Here is a 685-nt window from a genome sequence, read left to right on the forward strand (position 1 = left end):
AAAACAATGATTTGTGGTTTGCTGTGTTTCAAACACTAGAAGAAGCCATTAGGACTCCTGACAAGTGAGTACTGTTAGTCTTGGATAGCACTGGCATGTCACAGCATCCTTTAAAGTAGTGCTCATTGCTTTCTTAATTGCTTTTTCTTCAAACTATTAGTGTAAGTTCTAAGTGTCCAGATGGTTGAAGCAGCTGTGTGCGGGTGTGCGTGTGCGTGCGTGCGTGCGTGCGTGTGTGTGTGTGTGTGTGTGTGTGTGTATAGCTAAGATCTGGAAACAGCCCAAGTGCCTATGAGTAGATGAGTGGATAAAAAAGCTCTGGTACATTTATGCCATGGAATACTATGCAGCAGCAAAAATGAAGAATCTCTTACCCTTTGAGATAGCATGGAGGGACCTGGAGAGTGAAATCAGGTTAAATGAAATAAGTCAGTCAGAGAAAGACAAGTATCACATGATCTTATTCATATGTGGAATCTAAGTAACAAAATAAGCTGATGAACAGAGTGGATCCAGAGACAAGGAAGCATGGAACAGAGTGCAGAATTTCGGAGGAAAGGTCGGGGAGAGTGGGTAGATGGGAGGAAATCAATCAAAGACCTTTTATGCATGTATGCATAACCCATGGACGCAGAGAGTGGGCTAGTGAGAACCTGGGGCAGGGGCCAAGGGTGGACTGGAGGAG

The 685-nt window shown here is 44.2% G+C and overlaps 1 protein-coding gene across 1 annotated transcript in view; it reads left to right on the forward strand.

The window, feature by feature from the left end:
• Positions 1–685, forward strand: part of MICAL3 (microtubule associated monooxygenase, calponin and LIM domain containing 3) — a 266,794-nt gene that overhangs the window by 216,616 nt on the left and 49,493 nt on the right.

The sequence above is a fragment of the Myotis davidii genome, unplaced genomic scaffold (genome assembly GCF_000327345.1).
Source record: "Myotis davidii unplaced genomic scaffold, ASM32734v1 scaffold830, whole genome shotgun sequence".
NCBI lineage: Eukaryota > Metazoa > Chordata > Mammalia > Chiroptera > Vespertilionidae > Myotis > Myotis davidii.